Below are 12,884 nucleotides of genomic sequence, written 5' to 3'. Positions count from 1 at the left end.
AGAGCAGCCCCAGTGTATTAATCACAGGCTCAGAGAGACCAGCTGACTCCCCAACCTGGTCTCTCAGCCCCCTCACCCAGCCCCCTCCCTCCATCACCCCTGCACCTCCTTCCACCCAGTCTGCCCACCTCCTACTCTCCCACTGAAGCCGGCCTCTATGACTCCCTGCCCAGCTGGTAAAGGGAGCTTCGGTGCACAAGGAACGCTGTGTTCACACAGGTTCATTCAGTCAGTTTTCTTTTTCTAAATCTTTGCACTACAGCATATACAAGGCTTTTATTTATCCATTTTACGTATTTAATGACTTGGTATATGGTTTATTTATTGGTGTTATTTTAATTTTTTCCCCCCACTTTTTGATCGTATGTGTTTTGCTATCCTTGATTTTTTATATCATATTTTATCTAGTTCATTAAGTTATTATTATATGTTTTGGACAGGACACATTTGTAAAATAGATTTAAATCTCTTTCTATCTAAATAGAGTTACATTATTATTATTAGATTACCCAAGTACATGCTAATGAAATACAATGATAAACACCTGTGACATTAGTGTTAATGACAGAAGATTGTTATTCCGAAGTTAGATAACCACCACTAAAGAAAAGTATCTTGAAATACTGTTTGAGAGTAGGAGGTAGAAGATTTTGGAGGAAACATTCACCCACACCATGCCTTTAGTCTAACCTGGCCATTTTACAAATTGTTTTCATCAGTTCACTTTTGAAAGCTGCATTAATCAAAACTGGTCGATGGATCCTATTCATGTTTCTATGGAGAGCAGGAGATTTGGCTGTGCAGTGTATTATGGATACGCTGTGGTGAATTGGCTCACTGTTTACCGTATCTGAATTTGCATAAACATAACTGAAATGAAGTCCATCCAGTGCAACACAACAGGCTCAAAACACTCGGATCAAACTGTAAAACTAGGCAATGCTGATCAAATATGAGTCGAGATCCCGTTACTACGTTTCTTATTTCTCAACCCAGAAAATACTTCAGTGTACTGTTCAGGCGTAATTTGTAAAGGTTTCTGGGCTGACCGGCATGTTGAAAGCAACAGATCCAAAACCAAACATCACCCAACTGGTATTTTCATCACCCACCAGCTGGAGTGTTCAGTATCCTGGAGCACCCAGAAGCGTCCTCGCTGTGTGTCTGTACCATTACAGGCAGCACAACTCGCTGTAAATACGAACCCATGAAGTTGTTATGGCAAGTGTGTTATAATTTCCATCCAGTTTTTTTCCATTGCATCCAGCAGACACAGGGCGACAGTAGCATTCATTTGTAGTTGTGTTTCTGTCCACTTGATGAATGTACGTCCAATATTCACCCTCCTTTTAGCTCTGTTTTGGTCTCTAGCAACTTCGAAAGGAAATAGCTGGTGAAAATGTTTAAGGCGTCATTCAGAGCCATGTGTTTAGTTTGCTCATTCTAGGCTACTGTAGAATGCCAATAGATCCTCCTAAATGTTACACACTAGACCTTTAAGGACTCTATAATGTCTAAATCAGTCAATAAACCAAACGGTAACATAATCTAAGCTAAGATTTAACTGGTATGAGATGCACTATATCTTTGATTTCCATGACACTGTAACTGTTCCAGGTATCTAACAGATAAGGAGCTGATATGCGAATGTGTGTAAAGCTCCAGTGTTATGCAGGCAGAGAGAGACAGAGAGAGAAAAAGAGCCAAGCAGCCAAAAGTAACCTGCTGTTACTGTAACAAGGGACCCTGATAACACAGTAATAACAGGCTAATCGTATTTGGGTTCAGAAACCACAACATGCTAATTCAATTAGCTTAATAAGCCCCTGTAGATAAAAGGCTTGTTTCGGCTGTCGTGATTGGCTCAAGGTCCCAGGGAGGTGGTCCTCTGGGGCAGTACGTCTTAGCATCCGCCGCCACCAGTAGAGGGGGAACTTCCAGTACACCAGTGCTGTCCAGTGTGTGTGTGTCTAGGGTAGTGAGAGAAGGAAATTCTGCATATATGCACATTTTCTTTTGCTTTTAAACATATACCTTAAAGGATCTTTCACTGATTACATCAGTATGATAAATGAGTTGTTTCCCTGCAAATGTTAAGTTGATTGGCAGGAAAAGCTTGCTAACAGAGATACACAAGCCTTGCTGTCAATAGATCAAACCTGGGTTGTATTTTATATTATGCTAAAAGGTGGTGGGAATCACGTACCCACATGTTCTTTGAGCTCAGACTGATACACACAAGTGATGCACACAGATTCTCCAAAGAAGCAAATCCCCAGCTCCTACTTCTGTAAACTGTACATCCTCTTAAAGTTTCAACAATGAGGGAAAAGTTGCTCGTCCCTTGGAACTTTCTTTATTGTTTGTCTCCACAAACACACAACACAATGCCGAACAAAACCATTCTCAGTCTATTGTCCTGGTGCTGTGTCTCAGTTCACTCTGAGCGTCTGTCTCAGTGCTGGGCTCTTTGTGTGGAGATGCACAGAAAGGCATGGCAGTATTGTTTCAGCGGCTGAGGAGGAGAATGGAACTGTTACAGTGGAGAGAATTGGCAGCTGAGCCCAGCGAGGAGATTCTCCACACAGTATTAGGGAGAGGGATCACGACGCTCCACCGCCGCGCTGGTCCCGCTCACCCCTCTCACACACACATACATACACACACACACACACACACGCCCCCCAAAACTAGACACACAGCCTCGACTCCCTCCCCTGCCCTGTGAAATCTGCATTCTCTCTTAACCCTTTGTTTCTCAGCAGACGAACTAATCTGTTTACGGGTGTTTGTGAGGGCGCCTTTGTTTGCACCACGCACATATGTGTGTGCATACATACACACGCACACATTAATCTGCAGGCCACGAGCCAGCTGACACCAGCAGAATATAACACCAATCCCCACAGACTTTCTCCTGCAAACACACACACACACACACACTCAGTCTTTTTTTCTTTCTTTATTCTTTCTTTCTTTCTTTCTTTCTTTCTTTCTTTCTTTCTTTCTTTCTTTCTCCCTTATGGTCCCAGATGTATATGCATGTCTACGCCCGTGCATGCAACATGCGACAACATGCATATTCTGCCCAGCTATATAAAGTGGGGGGATGGTGCATCTGATCAGCAGTACGTAAAGCAGATAAGAGAGGAGGCAGTGTCAAATGAACAGAGGCAGTGTAGGCAGAGAGAGGATGGTGTCTGGAGGCAGAGAACTGCTGTAAACAACACAGCTTGTATTTAAAGAAGGATTTGTTCGGAAGCGGAGGGCACAGCTGGATCTGTACTGTACACATCAGCAAAAAAAAAAAAAAAAAAAAAACAACACACACACACTCCCCCTCTGACTGGGCCCGTTTCTCTCCTCACACCAGCTCGATCCCCTTCATCAAACGTCACAGCAATTTGAGAGATTAGACAGCACGGATTAGACACCACAAGGCTGCCTCTTTTTGAAGCATCGGTTGCCTTTGTGCTCCATTCTTTCCACCTCTTTCATTTCATAAGACGATATTATATCAAGTGTTGGTAAGACTCTCACATTCACAATAACAGCGTCTCAGTTGATTCACTGACTATAGGCTACGAGTGAGTAATTATGTAAGAAGTAAACACTTCTCGCTGGCTGCTTATTCCACCTTGCACTTGCATACTTGTTTATTGGTTGGCCTTACTAGATTTCCCTGCCTCTACTTCTGCCCTGATTAATGAGATACACACACATAAACTCATATGCGCACACACACACAAAGGCACGTGCTCTCAACACCAGCTCCCCTCTCACCAACTTAGCAGCGCTATTAGTAATGATTGAACCCTATCCAGTGGATGTAATATATTAGCAGGGAGATTATTCTGACGTTAAAACATGTTCCCTGTGCTGACAGCATCATCAATCACCCTCACACTGCCTGTAGAAGACTCACACACTGGACATAATTGCTTCAGCATGGGGTTGGGGTGGGGGGGGTTGAGGAGAAGGAGAGTGTGTGAGATTTAGTGTTTGTGTTTGCATGTTGGCCATACAGGCAAGTGCAGCACTGCACTGCCTAAACTGGCATTTGATGATCCAGATTAGTCTAAAATGAGCTTTAATCTGAGTCGTTGCTCAAAAATGACTCCAACAATTATTTCCAGTAACTGCTAATGGGACTAAATGTCTCTGTTACACTCCTCTCTTTAGGATGAATCCTAAACAGGTGGATAGAGCTTTTTCTCTGTACTTTTTCATCTAATTTCTGTTTCTAAAAGTGGTGGAAATATTATTCAGATCATTTACTTGAGCAAAGAAGCAACATCACTGTGCAAACATATGCCATTACAAGTAAAACTCCTGTATATTAAATATTAAGTAAACAAATTATTAACAACAAAATATACTTGAAGCAGCATTAATTCATTTTTGCCCACTTGGGGGCTGCACAAGAAGCTCTAAAGACATCACTGTCATCTAAGAACCTCATAAACTGCTGAGAAAAATGTTCAGTGATTTAAAATATAAATTCTCCACTATGTTAGCTATAGTTACTACTTTTTGTCTGTCAGCTACTTAGTGCATGGTTAGATAGACATACATAAGGGGTATTTTCTATTTAAAACTGCAGCTGCTGGAACCAACACTGATGAGAGCCATGAGAGTGAACCAAAGCAGTAAAGTTTGACGGCCAGAAAACCAAAACACTGAGCTGACAATAAAATGCTGTGTAAAAACGAGAGGAATTGCAAAGTCTCTCCGGGATTTTGTGGGCTTTGTTCTGGGGTTGTTGTGGCCTAAAATTCCTAATTTCACGTCAGCTTTTCTAAGAAATTGTGATGGATGTTGCTATGATTGGTGAAACTCGCGGGACACTACAGTGATTGGTCAAATTTGTGGAAAAGTTGCGATTGCCTACACGGGGCACACACTCTAGCAACGCTCTGAGCAACCTTATGCCCCACTATTCAATATTAAATAATTTACAAATTATCATTAATAGAACACTTTACTTGCAATGTAATAATACATCTTTTTCTTTCTCAAAAAACAGTACAAACAGTACTTGCTAGTTGGTGAGGTATGTCGATGAAGCATTGTCTCCGCTTCCTAAAGAGAAATCAGAAAACTAGAAGAAAGACGAGAGAGAGAAAAGAAAGGGCAACAGTATGTGACCCAAAGAAAGGTAGGTCTACTCTGAGTTTTGTAACATTAACCTGTCCTGCCTTAGTCCAAAGTGAAACAGTTATTTTTGCTCCCCTAACATTAGTTACCTAATATCCTCACAGATAATGATTTACATTCTTTACAAAATTATTTACATTTTGTTGCTTTTTCAACCGACATTTAATCAATGCAGGAAAACTTTTAACATAGTAAATCAGTTGTATCTGCCTGGTGCCAGGCCCAAGAGATGCAGCATCAGGCTCAGCAGCTATATCTCCCAACTGAAGGAGGAGGTGAGCAGCATTGTGTTGAATGACATGTCAGCTGGCATAATTGCAGGGAGTTGGTGGGAATTTCTTATTTTATTATTACTATTATGAAAAAAAGAAAAATAATCCTTTTTTACTTTCTAGTTGGCAAATATTTTGTTCCAAAATCTTTATTTTAATTGAAGAGGTTAATTTATATTTAAGTTATATTTATTTTAAGTTATTAATTATTGTTAAGAGAATTTTCCAATCAAGAATTATATTATTAAAATTACATTTAGACTGTAAAATATGGCCTTTAGCTTTCTTATAGAGGGTATCACTCTTGCATCAACTAGTGAAGACCACTCTAATGTTGCATGTCTGCAGTGTCAGTAAATATTATATTGGAGTACAAGAGAGTTGGAAGCCTGCAGAGGTAGAATTATATAAAGGTTTAAATGTGCCGATTGGGTTCTGGAGTTGGTTACAGCCTCTGGTGGTGGGGCCCAATGTGATACCTTTTCATGGTACACAAAATCCCTAGCAGTGCCCCTGTCAGTGTCAGTACTATACTATTATATATTATGATATTGGATCAACTGACGCAGTAATGTGTAGGTGGTGGATGTAGTTTGAGCTTTTTTACACCATGTTAGATATTTTATTAAAATAGTGTATTTTATAGGTTGTATGTACCTTCCAAGTAACTAGTAACTATATCTGCTGAATAAATTAGTGGAGTAAGGGGTACAATGTGTCCCTCTAAAAATGTATTTACTCAAATTAATGCAGTGTAGTTACTGAATATTTTAACTGCAGTTATCGGGAATAAGAGTTTCTATAACCAGCTGCCTGCTGTAGATGGCTTTCTTAGAGGTGGAAAGAACTTATTTTCCTTTCTCTGATCTCATCTCTGTTTCCAACCCTGCTGTTTAGCTTTGCTTTCACCTGCCTGTGACGATACTTTTTCATCACTAACCCACATTATTTGCATGCTGCTCACAGGAAGGTGTAGATGTAAAAAAAAAAACAAAAAAAAACACACCATGGTCTGTGAAGCCCACCTTTGTATTTCTGTTATCTGATATAATCCACGCTATTCCATGCTGCTTCTTCTCCTCCTATAGCTGCAACCATATCTCCCTCTCTCTCTCTGTAATGTGATCCAGTGATTAGTATTCTGCTCAGGCGTTAGGATGGAAAGCAGAGTGGCTGCCGAGAGGTGTCCTGAATCACATCACTCATATTCCACTGAGTGTGTGCGTCTGTGTGTGTGTGTGTGTTTCAAAGAGTGAGAGTGAAAGAGTGAACCAAATCAATCTTATATCGCCGACCAGCCACTAAGTGTTGCGTGTGTAAGCGTCACTTGGTATTGTTTAAACACACATTTACCATCTAACTGAGCTGCTGAACTGCCATTTGTCAGTTTCTCCCAACATGGGGTGTGTGCATGTGTTGCGTTTGTGTGCATGTGTTCACACACGCCAAGGTCAACCGCACCTCATCTCCCCTGGTTGGTAAATGCAGACAGTTCTTTTACACGCTGAATGTAATGCAGTTTTTCCACAGATGAAATTCACCCTTGTCATTTTTTTTTAGCACACAACATACGGAAAGTGATATGTGGTTTGATATATGTTTCTCTTATCTAATGTAAGCCATAGCAGTCACATTGCCACATGTGTATACGGACTAATTGGTCATCTGGACAGGTTGAATTTATTGTAACTAAACATAAATAATATGGTATGGTATTCAGTAGGGTTACAGCTTAATAGTATTGTTTTATTATCACTGTTAATATGCTATAAAATACAGAAATTACAAATAAAATGTTTTATAGCCTTTAAACAACAGTGTGAAATGCAAATGGGCTGGAGTTGGCAAGCCTCCTGACAGGCCAACAAGGGCATAAATTAAACCTTCAGCCTGACTTCTCTGCCTGGCTACGTAGCTATTTTTTGAGGGAAAACTCAGCAGGGTTGAGAATACACTCTTGTAGGCCTTACCACATAAACTGTTCCAAGGCCGCACCCAGCTGTATGTTTGCATTTGATTCAGTTCATGGCCACACTGCGCACTACTGGGAAACTACATATTTGTTAAAAAAAATGAGTTGGGACCAGAATATAACTTTCTGGCATCTGTTCTACTTTATAAAATATTATGTCATGGAAATGTAGGATTTCCATGACATCAGCATGTAATATTTGCAGTAGACTATAAAACAGAGCTAAAACCAGCCAAACCGTAGTAACTGGACTCTGGTGGGTTTGGTAATATGGCGCCGTCACACTATGTTACACTATCACACAGAAAGAGTCAAATAGAAAGTTAAAGCTAGAGAGATACATGAAGCTAACTAGTGAGATAGCCACATCTAGCTTTAGCAAAACTAAATTGACATATTGGTTATCTCCTACCTGTAAATGTATCTATTTTGATTAACCTACATCCTTTTAATGAATTATTCCACAATAATAAATGTCAGCTTTGACACTACACAATACGGTGTGGTTAAGATACATTTAAAACATATTTAAATCTATTAAATTGTAAATTAATGTAGTATTGTTTTAAATATTTATAGTAGAGGGACAGACAGACACCTTGAAAACATGGATTTCTTATGAACTATGAATGCTATTACTAATAGTAAAGTTATAACATGTTTGATGCTGAAAGATAACATTTTAGTAAACTGTTCCCCTTGCATTTTGTAACTATTATCCATAGACATAATGCAGTATTTAGGCATTATGTAAGTACTACGGCTAAAGATTTCTGGGGTCAAAATACAGTATAAAGACAACCTTTATATCTATCATGTAGTTTGTCAGCCGCCTTACATTTTTTTCTCAATCTTGCCACTTTTCTTCTATACTGCCCTTTGGATTTGTAGGGCAGATTACGTAATGTAACATACAAACATAATTAACCACAAAACTCGTTTGCCTGAAGAAAGAAAACTCAGTTCATTTTATTGGATTATTTTGCCTCCAAAATCCATTCCACAGCTACAAGACTCTCAGACTACAATACGCTATCATCTACAACCATTATGATCATTTGGGGATATTAGCATTACTGATGCTTTGTTTTAGTAACACAGCATGTCTTGCCCTCTTTTTAAATCACAAATGTCTGTAATCTGATTACTGTTTTCTTACAGTAAATGGACTGTAACAGATTTCGGTTAACATTTCCTGACAGCCTCTAGCATAATGACATTGTGCTGCCAAATTCTGCCCTGTGTGAACAAAAAGAGATTTCATTACATTATGAATTTCCAGAAACGCCACCACACTGTGAAGATATTACCATAACAAATATCACAAATGGTAACTTGTGTAAAAGACATGCTTTACTAAAAGGTAAAGAGACTAAGAGATGCTGTGTACAGGTACACAGAGGGATAAAAAAGAAAGTGTGTGTGCGTGTCTGATTGGGGTGTGTGGCCGGGGGCGAGGGAGGAAGACGGAGTGTGTGTGTGCATGCATTAAAATAGGGGATTTTCTTGTCAGAGTAGCAGGGTTGGGGATTAGTTTAGGATCTGACTGAGACAGAGGAGAGGAGGGCTGGCCACATAAAGAGATGACTGGGCAAATATGGGCACATACATCAATATCAGCGTCGAGCACATTATAGCAGCACCCAGCAGGGCGAAACACATACTGTAGACAGCCGAGGAGATTTTCTTTGTTTATGCATGACTGGAGAGAAGGAAATTAATATCAGTGAATTGAATCCGCTCCTATGGAAGATCTTTATGCTTCCCCAAACCTCAGACTCACACGCCAAAATAGATGCAAGTGACGCACACTCAAATGCACACACACACACACACACACACACACACACACACACACCCTGCTGAAAGACAGGCACTAAAATAACCTCTGTTCCAGCTGGTGGACTGCTGAGGCTCCTGCTGGGCTGTTTTAATGGGGAAAATTAGCCAAGCAGAAAGGTGGATCCTGTTTGTTATGCTCCACTGTCCCCCTTCCACACAGTCGGCCAAGGAGGCATCCTCTGTTGTACTCTCTCTCTGTCTCTCTGAGCTCTCTTGACATTGTGTATCTCCACCAGCTGCTGCTGCCTTCCTCTCCTCCTGCCTTCATACTCCAGGCACAGGCACAGATACATGCATAGGATGCGTATCACACACACACCACCAGCAGTAGCAACAGCAGGAGCAGAGTAATCTCAAATATGCAAGTCCAAATCAAGGAGGAACTTGCCAAATGATTTATTTTTTTAATATTCCACCAGTGTTACCATCCTCATCTCATTTACTGCTCCTGCTCCTGCAAGTGTGCTCACCAGCAACTGTACGTATCCCACCCACACGTGTATACCAAAACAAAAGTGAGAAAAGGAAAGGGGGGGTGGGGTGTAAACAAATGAGAGGTTTGCATGATATGGGAGTCAGAATGAGAGAGAAATGAGAGTGAGAGGTGAGAGAGTGAGGGATGAGAGGAGGATATGCAGAGGGGTGAAAAGCTTCTTTGTTCTGGATGCCCTTGAGACAGCTGACATCGCCACAATAAGACCTTCTTTCAGAGGGAAAAGAGAGGGAGTCAGAGCAAGAGAGAAAGAGAGAAAGAGAGAAGAGAAAGGGAGGAGGATTTAGTACTTTTGGCATACTGAACTAAGTAGTAGTAGTAGTAGTAGATAGTACTAGAGGTAGTAGTGTCACTTTTATGTGTGTACCTGGATTTTTCTTTAAAGGAACTGCTGGTCTCATGTATCATTCCTATCTGGTATAATAACAGTTATCATGCATGCGCAGTATCCTGTTTTTAAAGGGAAAATTACAATAGCTTCGGTCATATTTCTGTACTTTCAACCATCATTTTATCAGTTATGATAAAAATGTACGAGCCAAAGTAATTGCTGTGATCTGGGCATGATGTGACTTCATTAAAAAGAAGTGTGGCAGGGGCAAATCACAAGCAGTCGGACAGGTTTCAAACACACTACTAGAGCTCTTATTAGACATTGAATACATAAGGTTACTGGTTTATCTATTTGTTACAGTCATTTGCACAAAGACGCCCATTACGTAAATGTTCTTTATAGTTTTATTCGGACATAACAGGACCATTATGGTATGAGCAATGATGGATTTTAAAACTTATTTTGCCATTGAAGCCTTAATTAATGACCTTGATGGAGGACACATACCTGCACTGCTTACAGAGAGTCCACTAAAATGTGCTAATTCATTATATAGAAAAATCTGCTGCCTGTTTTATAAATCTGTGTTCAGACAGAATGCGAGGCGAAGTTTAGGGCTGGCGAGATTGAGATTTAGACACAAATTCGTCCATGGCAGCATAAATTGATGCAAAGATGCATCAATGTGAGTTGAAAATGTTAAATGAATCTACCTTAAAAACGTACGGAAAAAGGAGAGACTGGAGGGTAAAAACACTGATTGGTGAGCTCATTCAGAGGCTGAGCTGCCACACAAACCAACCTTGATATCACCAAACAGCGTATGAATAACATATGTTCTCACGTGTTATCACATCACCTTTTCTCCTTTTTGTATGTCATTTAGTCGCTACTGGCGTATACTGTGCAGAGATTGCAAGAAATAAATATCAGGTGACCTGGTATAAAGACAAAGTGTACAGGGAGCAGGTTCACGTGGATGTGTCACACAATGCTGTTTGTGTCCTGTGTGAAACCAAACTCAACATTGATATATTTTTACTCATTTAATATAACTTAACGTACCTATTTCAACCCAAACCTATGATATACTCCTAAACCTAACCAAGTAGTTTTGGTGCCTAGACCTAACCAAACTGCCATCATTTCACAATGTTAGCCATGTGTTTACTATTGTTACCGTAACAACGAAGGTCACCTGACAAAGGTCACCTGACGTCTGCAAGAACAAAACTCTGCAAGCAAAAAAATGTGGCCTCTTTAACAGTGTTAAATGTCATGCCATGACATCACGACAAACACCATCACAGTTGGTGCGTCAGTTGCTAGCTAGCTTGCAGCTAAGGTCTGTAAATCAACAATCAATCAAGCATTCCTGCAAACGACAGGCAGGCAAAGGTTTGCTTCACTTTCTCTCTGAACTTTGACAGGGCAAGAGCAGAGAACGCCAAAATGTTAAGTTTGAACTCTTGTTTAATTCCTGTTTCCTCACGTACTGTATGTGAAGTGCATCTGCTGGATATTCAGTGAAAATCCAAAATATATATGGTTGTGACTGTTGGTCTGATTGTTAATCTAGTTTACACACACAGTGTCCAGTTTAGGAAGATAACTTGATAATAATAGTAACTTGACCATGACTCAGGTGCTTTTTTTCAGACGTGGACCAACATGCAGACTGGCCCTCACATTTTTACATGATGAAAGGTGGCGTGAAAATTACTCAAACTGTCAGTTCTAAACATGCATCACAGTTTCAAATTCAGTTTCATGCACAGATTCCACTTTGACCTATCATACTTAATTGTGTATGTTTTGTAATGGATGATCGTTACCATCATTTTAGGTCACTAAACTTTACAGTTTTAAATTTAAAACCAACAGTTGTGATAATAACTCATCGCCCGACCGTTTGTGTTTCTTCTCCCATCTGACTTCATTGTAGTGATGTCGCCTAATCTAATCCCAGCTGTTACTTAAAAATGACTATGACAGTAAACCCCAGCTCTAATAAATCTGAATTTTTCCTTTACACAGGTTGTGAAAATACATCTGAGTGTTGAGTATTTTCTCTTCACTTAACCCCACTAGCAGAAATACAGAGGGAGGTTAGGAGGATTAAATTTATATTTTCTTTCCTGCAGAAAAAAAGGCTTTTCGATGCAAGAAGCACCACCATAACTTAGACGCTTCTAGTTTTTACAGCAACTCAGTCCAACGACTCACTTGCTGCTTAGCTTTTGTCACATCCTGTATCACACACACACAAAAGCTCGCACACAAACACACTTTAGAAATCTGAGAGTGTGTTAGACCTCTCTTCCTCCTCACCCAGAGTTCCTGGCCCCAGGGGGTGGAGGGTCTCTTCACCCGTCTTACAGGTCCAACCCAAATACACACACACACACACACACACACACACTGGCAGCAGACCACATCAGAGGGGGTCCATTCCTCCCCAAGTCCACAGGTCTCTGGATAAACATATTATTCTGGATTAAATGTTTCCCATATTTGTTATTCTTCCCTTCGAGACTCCAGGTGGAATTGGTATGAAACCAAAAATCATATGTACATTCCTTTGAATGAAAGAGCGGGCCGAGGGGAACGCTCTGAACGGGGAACGAGAATTCCCTTTCGGAGCGAGAACTTGTAACAACATTTGTGCAGATTCTTCGATTGCCCCAGATTCTTCGTTACACATCTAACAAAGGCTGCGCTGTGTTGTCGAGAAGTGGTCTTTTCCCCCTGCAAATCTCACCTCACTGCTACCCAGAATTCTCTACAAAACCAGGAAGTGTGTGTGCTCGGCGG

This window comes from Dicentrarchus labrax, unplaced genomic scaffold (genome assembly GCF_905237075.1).
Source record: "Dicentrarchus labrax unplaced genomic scaffold, dlabrax2021, whole genome shotgun sequence".
In the NCBI taxonomy this organism is placed as follows: domain Eukaryota; kingdom Metazoa; phylum Chordata; class Actinopteri; family Moronidae; genus Dicentrarchus; species Dicentrarchus labrax.
This window is presented reverse-complemented; position numbering follows the sequence as displayed.